The following is a 14,778-nucleotide window of genomic DNA, read 5'->3' as shown; positions in this document are numbered from 1 at the left end:
CCAGCAATCCCACCCTGTGCCTGAGAGTGTTGACCATACACTCCTGGAGCTCTGGCAGCCTTTTGGCCATGACCATTCCCTGGGGAGCCTATTCTGAAGATCAGGACATGTTTTAGAATGCTGGAGGTCAGTTCAGAACCAGGGTATGAAATTGATATCCCCAGGTAAGAAGCAGATAATAGGAGGCCACATCAGGAGTAAAAAATGCTGCTGCGTTGCAAGGCTTTGCCCTCAGTGAGTAAAAAGGACAAATGTATTCCAGAGAATGGGTAGTACATCTGATAAAAAAACCTCGTTGGCTCATTTTTCATTCCTGACCTCAACAAGCAGTTGGAACATTGCATGTTGCAGCCTCCCAGAAGCTGAGACTCCAGAAGTTTTATGGCTGGCATTTTCCTCTTGATGGTTCAGCTTATGATGTAGAGTTGGGTTTGAACACTGGCCCAGGCTTTATGAGTGTGTGCCAGGTTAAAGGCAGTGGAGCTGCACTGTGCACCTGATGGCGAGGGAGGAACAGGCATTTATAAACAGGGATTGAAACAGGAACAGCAAAACTGGAGAAACGCTTCTGACCTTGCAAGTGCAAGGTTTTAGTGCTGGAAACCATAAACTTCACTGCTTCCATGAGGAAWCACAACTGCCCATCCAGTCCCAGGGTGACAAAATCCTAAAATACTAGTCTCTCAAATTCTTACAGCAATTTCTTTACTTACTACATTACAAATCCTAATGTCTCCCCTCTCAGCCTAAGAGGATGGGGAGTGCTACTGCCCTTTTACATACAAATAGGTTATGAAGGCACAGAGTAGCTGAACTGCTTCTTGTCAGACAYAAAGTCTGCTCCAGAGTTTGGAGACTTGGCTTTGATTTGCAAACCCCAGCCCTCTGCACTAAGCAGGGCACAATATTTCCTTGTTCTTCTGCCTTCTGAAAGGGCCACTGAGGGTTTGGCTAAGAGCCCTTTTTAATAAATGGGGGCAAAAAGAGAAAAGAGAATGAACACTTTGGCTTATCAAGTGTTGTTTGCTGAAACTGAGCGCTGGTTTGTGGCTTCCAGATCAGAGGTTGGCTCTGTTGTGTGTTTGTATGTTGTCTAACACAGTGGATAATTAGTCCCAGTTGGGATACTTTGCACAAATTATGCAAATATGTTTACTGCAGATAATAAAACGTTTAAAAAAATGGGCAAATCSTCTCCTGCTGTCTGAAATGGTTTTTCATTTGAGCCTCAGCATTTTTGGTTAAAATTCAAATAATTCATTCCATAGAGCAGCCTTTGCCTTCAGGTTCCCTAATCGTCTCCTCTGGGAWAGTAATAAAATAAATTGTCCCAATTATTTCCATTACAGTGTTTCTAGATAAAAGAGGGCTTATTCCCAGTCTTGATCTATCAATTGTTGCTTGATCTCTTCAAAACCCCCTCTCATTCTGCTCAGGGCTGGCTTGTAATCAGTTGTGAACAGAAATGTTGCTTGTGGGTGACGAGGCCAGTTAAAAACAAGCAGTCAAGAAGAAACTTAAATGTTAAAAAATGCTTGGCTTGGTCTTTGCTGCCAGTGACCTGATGATGGGATCATTTTTAGGCCAGTGACATAGAATTTTTGAAAATCATTGTCCAAAGTCCCTCTCCAGCTCTCGTGGAGCCCCTTTAGGAACTGGAAGGGGCTTTGAAGTCTCCCTGGAGCCTTCTCCCGGTGAACATCCCCAGCTCTCCCAGCCTGTCTTTGTAGCAGAGATGCTTCATCCCTTGGTGCATCTTCATGGCCTCCTCTGGTCCCGTTCTAACTCTTTTACAAAATCATTGTAAATAAAGAGGAGAATTAACACAGCATGAAACTAATTTCCTTAAGATTTCTAGGAAAATGCCCCCAGCTGAACAGCAAGGGAGACTGGCAAAGCTGATCCAGAGCTGGAGCTGTGTTCCTCTGCTTTGTCTGGAAAAGAAATGTCATGGATAACAATCACGAGACAAAAGACATTTTATTAAGAATAATGTTTTTACCATTACAGGACGTTTTGTTTTACACAGTGTGGTTTCTTTAGTGAAACTGGGTAATTACTGACACTCTAGTGTGCTCAGTAATATTGCTGTGGTTTCATAGGACTCTTCCCTTAGCTGAATGCATGGTGGTCATTTCTGTGAAAGCTTTAGGGAATGGGTGTCTTAYTAGGAGCAGTTGAAGAATACCCACAGTAAATTAATACCAAGTTTCTAATGAAAAGATTCCCATTAGAAGCCATGGCACTAAGAAGAGAATGAAAAAGTAATATTGACTAAAAACAGCAACAAAGGACAACTTGTTTTTGAATAGCAATGGAAGAATTAGTCAGAAAAATCTCTTAGAAAAGTTTCAGTCAGTTCCCAGCTCATCAAAGTACAACGTGATATCTTTCACACTGCACTCTTTTCGCAAGTTTATTTATAATTTCCCTTCTACTTTTTCTCTAGGGCCCCATATTTTCCCATTTTTTCAGGAGCACCGACAGCAGCCGCTTCCAAACTTTTAACAAAGTGTCACGGATACAAATAAAACACATCCATCTCACCACCCTTCACATCAGGGAGCAGAAATGCTGGATAGCTCTTGTTTAAAAGCAGCAGAGTTGCTGCTGGCCTGCACAGCCCTTGAGACCCCCGTGTCACTTGTGAGGAGATGGAGCTCTCCTAACACACCCCGGGAAAGGAGAGAGGTTTGGTCCTGGCAGATCCACAAAAAACAGTGATGGCTTCACCTGTCACCCACTCTCCTTGGGATCTTCCCAGGAAAACCCAGACTTCAAGGCTGGACAGGAMKKGYTTGGAGCAGCCTGGTCTAGTGGAGGGTGTCCACTAGATGGGAATGAGATGAGCTTTAAAGTCCCTTTAAATCCAGTCCATTTTATGACTTTCTCAACTTGCCCCTACCAAATATCAAACCAAGGGGGTTTGTCCTTGCTGCTTTGAGCTGCTTGTTTTGAATTGTGATTGGCACAGGGCAAATTCACCTTCTGTGGAAATCAGACTCTGATCCCTAATCTCTCATATACAGAGCTTACATGGAGGATGCTGCTATCACCTAAACAGAAGCACAGTTTGCACTACAGTCACTTTTGAAGCCAGCTCTGCTTTTTCCACACATAGCACAACAATGTTATTTTCAATCTAAAAGACTTCTACTAGCCTTCAGGGAGAAGAGTAATAAGAAACACAGCAAAAGTCAATTCTTTTAGGGAAGACACGTGTTAGGATTTGTGTCTGCTCCCTGACAGCTTCCCTTGACATGAATGCAAAGATGCTGCCAGGCGTGGTGGTGAATGAGGGGATGCCTTAGAGATTTTTTAAGACTGCAATGTACCAAAATAAAGACATAACAATTCCACAGTACACGCACCACAAAGCTCTCTAAGGGTAATTACACGGCAATCTGTAGGAATCCATAAATATCCTGCTGTCACATGTTATTTGTTAGYAAAATCTACCAAGTTTCAGAATAATTAAAGGGTGAGTTACATGATATCTGTGCCCAGGAATTCAATAAAATCACTTTCACAGCTGTTTTGACAAAACATTCACCTTATTTACAAAGAAATTGTTATGTTGAAACAGCTGTGAAACTGCTTTTAATGTTGTCGATTTTACATCTATTCATAACTGAAACACTAATAAAAATCCTATTTATCCAAAATTCCCTGTGTGTTGAGCAAGCTGCAGGGGAGAACGTTTTGGCAGTGCTGCCACAGGGCTCTGTCAGTGAAAGCACTCATTGCTCTAAATTTCATAGTTCTTCCTAGTTCTCCCTAATRCTTCCCCATAGGAAAAAAAAGGTCTTTTAGGTCAGAGAATATTCTCCATTATTTAAAGAAGAGCCACTTTCCTGACACTTAAGTACAAACCTGAAGCACCATTCGTAATGCCACTGCTGTGAGCCCTGAAAATGCTGCTCCTTAATAAGAAACACTGGCAAAATGAGGTGGAATTGTCAGGAGAAGCACTCATATGACCAGAAGGTTAAAAATGGAATAAGGTGGCACTTCGTTTTTGTCAGTTCTGCAAAGGTTTTCATGCAGGAAGACTGGGGGATGCTGAATTTCCCAATCCCTTGCAGATTGATGATGCAATAAGGAATCATCSAGACTCACTGTTGTGTCTCCTTTGGAGGAGAGATGTGGCAGAAAGAGAAAGGAAACCAAGGCTTCAAGGCTGACATGGCATTTTTAAGGAACTTTAAAGTCTCCAAAGTATAAAATTAATCCATTTTAATTGAGATTGCAAAAGAGACATTAAAAATCCCCTCAGAATACTGGGGTGAGGAATCCAGCCATGTAGCAAATGCTCAGAGCACTCCTGCTGTTGTGTCTGCATATTCATCAGGAGGCACATTTGCCTGATCAGCAGTGATCAATAACCCATTACCTTTGGAGAGSAAGCAGAGGACACCTAGCAACCTTTGAAGGGCTGCAGGAACATGATTTCTGTGAAAAAAACCCAAATTCTGTTTGCTGGTTCTAACTCAGCCTGAGTGTGAGGTGCTGGTGAGCCACAGGAGCAGTGAGAGGTTCATTCACTCAAATCCTCCCCATTTGTGGTGGGTGTGAGTTTTATAAACTGATGCTTTAAGGGGCATCATTATGCTGTGTTTGAGAAGCACGARGCAGCACACCGAAGGCAATCACAGCAATGTGCCTGTGCTCTGCATCTCAACTCAGGGCTCCAAGTGCCTCGGGAAGAGATTCCAAACTTATGCATTATTCATCTGCCATAACTGCCTTTTAAAATGTAAGAGGTGACAACAATCAGTGCTCATTCACCTCTGCTGTCACTACCCTTAACAAGGACCAGCCCTGTAATTTCACTGCACAAGAATATTCCTGGAATCTCTCTCCCTCTCAGGCTCTCAAAAAAATGCAGTGAACAGTGAAAAAATGGGACTGGTTATGCATGTCCTTTGCYTGGAACTCCCTCAGCATCATGACTGGTTCCAGTGGTGGAATCTGCTGAAAACTTGGTGAACTGAAATGCTGCAGTTAGAGAATTGTAAGTCAAAATTGTAAAAGTACAAAATTACTTCCTTTTATGATCTGTGATAGACATTTCTCTGCTTTTCTTTCAGCTGGGTCCATTRTATGATCTGCTTTCTGAGGATAAACACAATTATGTGTGGAAATAATGGAAAATGGATTTAGGCCATGTGCTTTTGTTGCTCAGTTTAATGATTTTGAGCTATATGACACATTGTGAAAGGCTGCATTTCCTTTTTGGATTGTATTTTATCAGCTAGACCCATTGCTTCTGGCACAGATACGAGTGTTACACCAAAAATGTCATGAAAGATCAGGAGGAATCACAGCCAGGGGCTTTGAGACATCCATTAATCCAATATCACACTGGTGAGAAGTCATTTTTTCTCTTTCCTAACCGGAATAAAGAAAATTGAGTGCAACACCAGTTGGAGAGGTGATAATCCTGGGTGAGGCAGCCCTGGCTGGCYGCACTCACTCTGCTGAGGTGCTGCTTTATTTGATTTTAACTTTGAATATGGATGAGACACTTTGGTTTGAGAGCAGTTTTCTTTATGTGAGGATAAGTGAGATGCTGCTGGCATACAGCATTTCCCCCTCCTCCTCTCAAATCTTTCACAAACACTCACACATAATCACTGTCCCCCAGTTAGATAAGCAAGTCCTGCAGTTCATCAAGCACAGAGAAATATTACCTGTGCCACTGCCATTGTTAAGATGGATTGCAAGAGGAAGGCATAAARTAAGATTTTGACAGCGAGGGAGACAAAGAGATGAAAAAGAAAAYCTGATTTTCTCCAGAACATGCAGATTATTTTCTAAATCCTGAAGAGTGGCTATTTCTAGGGAATGCAAATCAGGCAGCACAAAGGAAGAAAAATAAATTGGATGCACAGCCAGGTAAATGGGTTAACTGAGTACATCAGCTGAGTACAAGGGCCTCTTGTACAGTTTCCTTGTTCCCCAAATGCTGCTTTTGCCCCCCTTTTCCACGTACACCTCRAGTCAGAGGTGAGGGCTGTAACTCAGGGCTTGAGGCCCTGAGCACCTTCAGAATCATCCCAGTTTGATTAGGGGCATTGCAGTGCTGCCCTTCATGCTTTTATCAGTAACACTGGTTTAAATTAAAGCAGTTTTTCCTGAGCCACAGAGTSAAGAGGTGCTGCAAGAGGCTGCAGATGTGCAGTGGGATGGGGCAAGTGATGCTAAGTGAAGCTCGGAATGGAAGTGTCATAGATTCCTGGAATCATTAAGGCTGGAAGACACTAAAAAATTTCAAAAGCTTTTAAAATTAAGTCCAGCCATAAACCCAGCACTGCCAAATCCACTGCTCCTTCCATCCCTTTAACATTGAATGGGGTCTGTGAGCAGCAAAAAAAAAGTGATGAATAATTTTGAGCGTTGGCCACTGCCTAACAAGAGATTAAATAGGATTTTCATTGCTAAATAAGAAATTCCTTGGAATCTCAGCAGAAAAAAGCTTTTTTTTTTTTAATTTTCAAATATTTATTTGCACCTTTCCCTCTGCTAATGCATCATCACAGAGCTTTTGGTGACTCAGGGAGTCTCAGCTCGTCTGCAGCCTGGTGAAGGAGTGGTGCAGTCTGCTCTGAAGTGCAGCTCACACTCGGATTTGGGGGCTGTAATGAGGAGCAGAAGCAGTTTCTGTTCCTCCATTCCTTCAGGATGATGAAAWGCCTTCCCTGAGTTATGGAAAGGAAGTTCTTGAGCCTTGCTGGACTACCCACGGTCACAGCTCATCATCACAGCAAGGTGGGTGACTTTTGCTGCCTTCAGGAGCACATTTTGAGGAGCATTAAAGGCTTAAAATTGTTGAAAGTTTATGACCACTGAGTCAGACTGGAGCCCTTTAAGTCTCTTAAGAGTTAATACTGAAACTGCAATTCTAAAGCTGTAAATTAACTTTCCATCAGGGTTGCAGTGCAAGAGCAGGTAAATCCACACTCTCATGCTGAACACCTGCTTTTTCCTCCAGAAAGCTTTGGAAAAAGCTGTTTGCAGCACTCCTTCAGTGTTTGTGAAATACTGATTATGGTCTGTCTTACTTTTTTGGTACCTTTTACTCTCTGCCTGAAGGTCTTTGCAGCAGGCCCTTGMRGAGAGCAGAGGGTTGGAAGGGAYCTTAGAGTTCATCCCATTCCATCCCCTGCCRTGGGCAGGGACTCCTCCCWGTAGACCAGGCTGCTCCAAGCCCTGTCCAACCTGGGATTGAACAGTCCTAAGGATGGGGAATCCACCTGCTTTTGAGTGCCTTGTCCAGTATTTCAAGTGGATAAACATTGTACAGAGTAGCTACAAGCAGGTGGATTCCTGACCCTAATGAAGTCAGTATATTCTGCTACTCTGTGCCTGGATAATTTTTGCTGTGAAGATAATTCTAGTTATGGGGTGATTTTGTAACCTGGCAAGATGAAAATACTTTCAGTTTTAGTTAAAAGCYTTGATGCCAATGCCACTGGGGGAAAAGAAGTCAACAGTCTCACTCATTTGTTGGTGGAAAGCTCCTACCCTGCACTGCCAAGTGATGTATTCCCTGTCCTTTTGGGTTCGTGGCTTTGGAGTCCTTTTAGGGTGCCAGCTGAAGTGATGATATAGGTTCAGCTCATTTCCTACATGTCCCCAGAACAGATGTCTAAGAAAATGGAATTTAATAGATCAAGGAAAGATTAATGTAGCAGTAAATGGGCAGGGGCAGAGGAATGTCTTAGCAAGCTGCTGTTCTCTCATCTTGACTCTCTCATCAATACTTTTCAATCTACTGTGCTGAGAGGGATATCACTTTTAATGCCCTAAGGTCACTAAAACCTCACATGAAATCTGTAATCCCTGAGCTGACAGCACAGCAAATGATTTCTCTATTGGTCTTTATAACTGTAATTGCCCCTGAACAGAATCTTTATATATTTCTCACTCCAAACTGTGTGACTGATGACACGGATGGTCTCTGTACAAAGATAAACCCGATGGTTTCTGATGGTGTGAAGCTGATGAACAGTGCTATCTGTTGGCTTTTATATCTTTCAAAAACAATTTCTTGCCAGATGGTCTTCTGAGATTGTACAATCTTCTCCTCTATAGTTGAGGTAACATTGACATTGTAGCATAAACCTTAATTTCCTAGGTATTGTAACCCATAACCACAAAATGTAAAAAAAAAAAAAAAAAATCTAAAAAAAGGCCTTAAAAAAGAATTTTCCCTGTTGTAGTATAAAACAGAAAAGACTGCAGTACTGAAGAGTTATGCAGGTTTGTAAAGCTACTGATTTGTGGAGTATACATGGCTTAGGGCATAATTAACARGATGCTGAGATTTTTATTAATTTATGGCCTCAGTTCACACGTGCTCTGGCTCATTCCTGTCCGCTGAAGAGCTGTGGTGTCCAACAGCTGCTCATTCATTTCTTTCAGGTCATGGAGACTCCAGAGATGAGGCAGCCACAGCTTCTCTGRGCAACCTGTGCTGGGGGTTCACCACCCTCTCAGGGAAGAATTTATTCTCAATATCCCATTTAATCTCTCCTCCTTTGGTTCAAAACCATTCCCCCTTGTCCTGTCACTRTCTGCCCATCTTTCCCCCTCTTCACTGTRCATTTTGGCTTGGAAGTGCTCCTGGTGTCTTGACTGCAGCCCCTTTTTAGCTGCTGGTCGTAGAGGAGGTTCATTTTAATGAGGTTTATTTTAATCAGGAGAAGTGGGAAATGGCTTTTCCTGGGTGCCCTTYGCAGTGCTGAGCTCAGCAGGAGCAGGACAGCTTTCCTCTATGAGTAAAAAATGCCAGCCTTTGAACTTCTTGTCAGGTAGCAGAACAYTGACGTTGTTGAAAGACTTTTTTYCTCTTTTCTTTCTTCCCAGCATTGTCTGCACGTAATTCTCAAATAGATGTGAAAGCAATGGGCTGGATTCTGGCTGGTTGAGCTGTTACATTGGACTCAATAAAGATATATTGATTCATAGCAGCTGGGAATCTGGTTTTATACAACATTTATTAACAACTAAACCCCACCAAAATTGCTGAGTCTGATCCTACTGATCCTTGATTGTTTCAGTGAAAAAAAACCCCAGTGGTTTTATTGTCAATAGCTTTGTGTATCTCTGCTGTGTTGTTTGTGAAAAACTCTGTCTTTGAACTGCCTTTCACTGAGGCCTAGACTTTAATATCCCCTGGTAATTAAAACTAACCAAATTAATAAATTTCCTACAAAACAACACCAAATATTGTAGATAAAAAGTGATTTGGGGTGGAAGGCACGTAATTTTCCAGAGGAGACAACCACCAGTACAGAGAAGCACTGAGCTAACAGAAAATATGGTTGTTTTCAGAGCAAATACCATCTGTCATAAAGCCATGGGAAAACTCTCAGTGATATCATAAAATAAATGTGACCGTGGATGAACTTGGAGTGTTTCTCCAGAACCTTCCCAACATGAGGAGAAAAGCCATGGCAGGGAAATTTCTCATCTTGAGCCCATGTGGAAACTACGCAAGGAAGTATTAATTTCTGGAAAAACCTTCAAAGCAGTTGAAAGGTGAGAAAGGAAAACAGCATATGGGGATGAGGCAACTGCATGGATTTAAACACCAAACAGGAACAGAGGTAGCTCCACAATCAACAGCACGACTGCCACAGCAACCAGCCAGGAAAACAGATGCTGTGGCTATAGAAAATATCTTCCACCACTTGGCATTTGACTCCTCTAGCTGCCAAGGACAATGGAAAAAATCTGCATGTGGGAAGTCCCACCACAGGATCCAGAAGGCAATTGCATATGAAGAGAGCTGRGTTTGAGAGAAGGCACGGCTGCTCCTTTTTATTTGGGGAAGGAAAAAGGCAGAGGAGCTTTTGTGCAGGGGAAATGATGCTGCAGTGTTTGTTCTTGTCATTCCTAGCCAGGGYGATGTGTTTGGGTGCTTAGGTGGAGGTCTCAGGGCAGGGTTTGATGTCTGAGAGTTTGCCACCACTGCTGGGTACCCATGGGTGGTGGAACCCGAGGTGCAGGGAACAAAAATCAGCTGAAGGGAGTTGCTGGGGGATTTTTTTGAGGAATGAAGAGCATTTCCTGGAAGTATCCCACTTTCCTGTCCTGCATGCAGGCAGACACCCAAGGCTTGCTTTTACAGGGAGAGGCTGGGGGTGTCAGAGCCATTAAAAGTTCAGCAGGGTTTAGGCAGAGGATTGGGCTCCACCTGTGTAAACTGAGTCTTTATCCTAATCTTCAGAGGGATTCACATGTGTACTCTAGCTGCCACAAGAAGGTCAGGCAAGAATCCCTTATTTTCCGAGATAAGGCTATAATTAACTCTTTTAAAAAAGCATGTATTCCCAAAGAGAGGGTGATCTGAGGTTTGGAAGAGTCTATTTCCCGAAGATGTAGGAGAGCCCTTTTCATGCTCTCACACATGCTCCCATCTGCAGGCATTTTTTTTTTTTTAATGAAAGAGGAAGCCAAAACAAAACTTTGATGGCTTTTCCTGCCCAAAAGCAAAACTCATTTGAAGGAGAAGGTGGTGATTTGCAGCGATTCTGTTCCCTCTGTGGGTAAGAGGCTGGACAGCTGGGCCCAGTGGGGGTCACATCCTCTGTCTGTCTGTCCAGCCGTGATGCCTAAAATCCAGTTTACCTAAACCAGAGGCTGGACAAAACTGAGAGAATAAAAAGCAGTTCTGTTATTGCAGGCCCTTCAGGGCCATCCAGGGCAGTCCCACACCCACAATGGACAATGGCTCACGGGTTTTTCACCCTTTCTCACTTTTGGCCATTTGCACATCGGGATTTGCTGAATCCTCCAATTGCAGCTCAGCCAATGCAGTCATTCACTCCAAGTTGGCTCCACCCAATTCTCTGTTCTTTCCATCTCTTGGGGCCTGGCMCAGGGAGGTGTCCTTGAGTTTGGGGCTGCAGAGGAATTGTTTTGTGTAAAAATGGGAGAGCAGGAGCTCAGCACTGTACAGTAAAGAATTAGGGGAACACAGAKACATGAAAARTAKRGRASCTGAAATCCTGARGCATCAGCAGCACCACCTGAGCAGCATCACTCCAGCTGGTTCCTGGAGAAGGACTGAGAGACAACTAATCCAAAATAACCCCATCCTGGTAACTCATTGTCTCTGGTTTTGAAGGCTTCCCCAATTAAASCCCAGCTTTGCAGGAGGGTGCTTATTCCCGTGATTCAGTGAAGGATTTTGCTGTCACAAAGCATAAAAGCTTAGCAGTGTTCTCATTGTTTTTGTGATCCCACTTGGGTCACATGGTTTTAATTACTGGTCTTAATGGAGATTTAACAATCTGTTCTTTCACTCACCCAAGAACAAGAAGCTTGGCAAGGAGACTTTCTACTGTCAAGTCTCCTGCTCCTCCTGGGACAACTGTAGCAGGAGGATGTGTCCTTTAGACCTGTTTAAACTGAGTCTTTATCTTCACCTGCAAAGGGATTCATATTTGCACTTTATCTGCCATGAGAAGGTCAAGCATGAACTCTTCATTTTCTGAGATAAGGCTGRCTTGCAAAGCCCCTGCTGTGGCCTGGGATTGAATCCAGTGTGGATTGCCTCCTGTGTCCAGCTCTGGCTATCTAAAGACTACAAAGAGATCACACACTTCCCTCCCAGGAACAAATACAAACCAAAGGCAGAAAAGAGAAAACGTGTCCAATATAATCAAATAAACTGAATGCTCCCAGCCCGAGGCCTCGTCCTTGAATGACTCTCAGCCAGGTTTTGGTGATCAAAGCAAACTCTGGGGGTTTGTGGCTAGAAGAGAGGTGGATCCATGGATTTTCCTCCTGGGAGAAGGATGATGGGGAAAGATAGGAAATGCTTTGGGATCATGGTGTCCATGGTGGTTGGGGTCCTCTGAGCACAGGGAAGGATATTTCATTATGGGGAATCCTGGGTTTATTTGGCTGTAAAACTCACAAGCGTTTACTGGAAACCCAGAATTACAGAGACACTCACAGGTAGGAAAAGAGAAGAAAGGAGGGACAGATCTCTCATGGATATTTTTTCCACAGTTGATCTATGTCCACAAAAATGGCCGGAAACCAGCTGGGGATGTAAATTGGAGRTGTTTTTGGTGTTTTGTTTGCACTGGATGTTTCCTGCCTTTTGCTGTGCTTTCCCACMCTGAATGAATGTTTTTTTGGCACAGGCAAATTAAAACATAGTGGAAAAATAGCATTAGTACATGGTCTTTTTACATCTTATTCCCTTTTTTTTTCACCATATAAGAAGATAAATACATTTAAGAAAACAAGCTGAAAGCAGGAGGACCCCAATGCAATTAAAACTCAAACTTTACAGTCATAAGCCCATTAAAAATTCTATCTGCACCTCAGAATTTCAGCCAAGCAGCAGCTTGGTTTYCCAAGGAGAGGAAGATGTCCTGTAAAAATGCCCATTATTCCAGTGGCAGTGGAATGCCTGGTGTGTAAGTATCTCTCTAAGGGGCTTAGGAAAGGGCATGAAATGGGATGTGAGGAGTCAGGAGGAGCCCCAGGATTGTCACTGGACCCTTTTCTGTGTGAAATTGCAGTGGGAGGATTGCAGGTGGTTCCACACAGATCTCAGCCACAAGCTGGTAAAAAAACAACAAATACCTCCAGAAGGGAGAATATAAAACCCAAATCACATGGGGGCTGAATAACAAGTCAGCTGCACCTGAAGTTCAGAGTCAGCAGCACCCTGACAAGTGTCAGTGCCCCGTTGTTSTGCAGCTGTTTCCTGGCTCACACGTGAGCTGTCACCAGCAGACCCTGCCTGGCTTTGCATTTCCTCCTTTTCCAGCAGAATGAAAAACACGGAGAATTTCTGCTCCCTAATGCAATACCTGTCAGTGACTTCACTCWGCGCATCAAGGAAGAAAAATGGTGTTTATGGTCCCTCAGGATGGGAAAGTGGGGGTTTAAATCATTTTGCTTCTTTTAATGCCTGTGATTTCTCCAGCAYGGATGAAAGAAAACAACGCATCAAATATTAATAAGAGAAAAGATTTTGAACTGTGCTTTCACTTCACTCCYGAAATTATGTGACACTTCTCTCTCCACCATCAGAGTCCTGATGCTTCCAGAACAGCCATAACCTGTTCAGAGTATGTGGGAATTGTTCTGACAGGAGGAGTCCCACTGAAACATGAACATCCTTTTTATCAGGATGCCAGGAAGGATGTAAATAGCAGGCAGCACAGCCTGTGTTGTGTTAATGTGTATGGTAACAGAGAAATAAGGTATTTCCAAACAAATACTAAAATTTCTACACAGAAAGGGTTGTCCAGCCCTGGCACAGCTGCCCAGGGCAGTGGTGGAGGKTTTAAAAGCCTGCTACCTGAAGGAAAACATTTCCCAGTTTCTCATTCAGGAAGAAAACCTTTGTGAGATCCTGGTACTGATGGATATGTGCAGCCTGTGGTGAGTGATGCTTTTAGGACTGCTTTTAAGATTTACGGTGTGTACTGAATTCATTTCATCACCACACACTTCATCTGGTTTTCTACTGCRTTTAGCTCAAAGCTGCAGCTGTGGCTGATGGAGGATGCAGGCTGAGAACAGGGAGAGATGTAAGGAAACACCAAGATGCAGAAAAAAATTGCATTGAAAGGGGCAGAGCACTTTGTTAGGTGTCACAGAAATCAGTAATTTTACAGCAACAYGATCACAGCCCTTGGAGAGGAATTTGGAAACACTCATAAAAAGGGAAGAGTRAAAAAGAAGAGGAAATAAAAGGAAATAAAAGAAAGGAAGAGCAGCGTGTGGCCCTGAGCAATGCAGGGAAGGCAGGAAGCCCCTCTTCTGTGCTGGGGAGCAGCCTCTGATAAATCACCTGCATTTCCTGCCCAGGCCCTGGCCAGCTGTGCCAGAGGGACATAAATAAGTTGTTCTCCTTTGGAAGGAGTTAGTCATTTCCACCTGAAAGAACAAGAATAAAAAGGGGAAAACAAAYGAGCAGGAGGTTGTGGGGACAACAACCTGTGTTGCCTGTGGGACCGAGGTCTGTTCATGCAGAAAGGACGTGCAGATTCTGCTTCCTGGAGATCCAATGTCCCCATTGCATCCCTGCACGGAGCTCCACCAACGTGCTGATGGATTTCCTCAGCTCCCACAGGACAGACAGACAGAAACAGCAATTTTTGACTKATGTTCCCTGGTGTTCCCTCTCTGCACGATAATCAGTGCATTGGAGCACAGGCTGAGAAGGAGCTGTGGATCAGAGAGTTTGTGTGTCTGATTACCCCATGGACACAGCCCTGCAGCTCCAAATCTCAACTGCAGCCCAATTTCCCTCAGCTCACCGTGGKGCTGAGCTCCTCAAAGCAAGGAAAATTGATGGTTTATCATCACACAGCTCCCTGTTCCCTGTCATCATCGGCTGGAAAGGAATTTTTCTGACAACACAGGAACCCAGCCCTCCACCCTCCTGAGTATCTCTTTGTTAAAAAGAGAGAAAAATAATGCTTTATCCTGGGATGGTGCTTTTGGCTACTGTAAAGAGCACTTGGAAATCATGGGGGAAGGCAAACAATGGCCTTGTCACTGATGGCAATGGGGTGTGGAATATGCACCAGAGCTCAGGTTAATGTATAGAAACATCCCCACACTACTAAATTTGGAGCACAAAAATAACATGGTCCTCTAGCAAGCTTGGAGATCTTTTCAGCACATTTTTAACACATTTACCATAAACAGACTGGCAAAGTCTTGTGTTTCACCTTCCCAGCAGACAGGGCAGGTAGTTTGGGGCAAGACAGAGATAAAAACTCTGTTGTCAAA

Source organism: Malurus melanocephalus, unplaced genomic scaffold, assembly GCF_030028575.1.
Source record: "Malurus melanocephalus ecotype Western Australia unplaced genomic scaffold, MMel_1.1 scaffold_498, whole genome shotgun sequence".
In the NCBI taxonomy this organism is placed as follows: domain Eukaryota; kingdom Metazoa; phylum Chordata; class Aves; order Passeriformes; family Maluridae; genus Malurus; species Malurus melanocephalus.
Note: the sequence above shows the minus strand (reverse complement) of the source record.